The sequence below is a fragment of the Propithecus coquereli genome, unplaced genomic scaffold (assembly GCF_000956105.1).
Source record: "Propithecus coquereli isolate 6110/MARCELLA unplaced genomic scaffold, Pcoq_1.0 Scaffold42, whole genome shotgun sequence".
In the NCBI taxonomy this organism is placed as follows: domain Eukaryota; kingdom Metazoa; phylum Chordata; class Mammalia; order Primates; family Indriidae; genus Propithecus; species Propithecus coquereli.
In genome coordinates this window covers 1230092-1230413 of record NW_012149952.1, presented here as the reverse complement: position 1 = coordinate 1230413, position 322 = coordinate 1230092, and the positions used below count along the sequence as shown (strand labels likewise).

Sequence of the window (322 nt, the reverse complement as noted above, 5' to 3'; positions counted from 1 at the left end):
TGTTTGCACCCTTTTTTTGAACTGACTTTCACTTACTTATCAAATAATTCATCCACGTTCTACATGTTCAGTCTTCTCTAAGGAGCAGTGTTGGCACAGTGAAAGGGTGAAGTACCTTGAGATACTTGAGCTGATCCTGTCAGGTTCATGGTTTCATGATACAGAAATGATGGTCCTCTTTGACCACAGGAAGGAAAACTTTCTCCACAGCTTTCCAGGTAGATAAGGGAAAACTTGTTATGAGAGGTCTCGGTCTTAGTTTGAGGTGACAGCTCAGCTTTGAAAAGCTATTGGGTTTGGGCAGAGATGGGATTGGAGCCTA

At 42.5% G+C, this 322-nt stretch overlaps 1 protein-coding gene across 1 annotated transcript in view; it reads left to right on the top strand.

The window, feature by feature from the left end:
- The window catches only part of ZNF404 (zinc finger protein 404), a 22901-nt gene that overhangs the window by 308 nt on the left and 22271 nt on the right, over nucleotides 1–322 (top strand). The window lies entirely within an intron of this gene.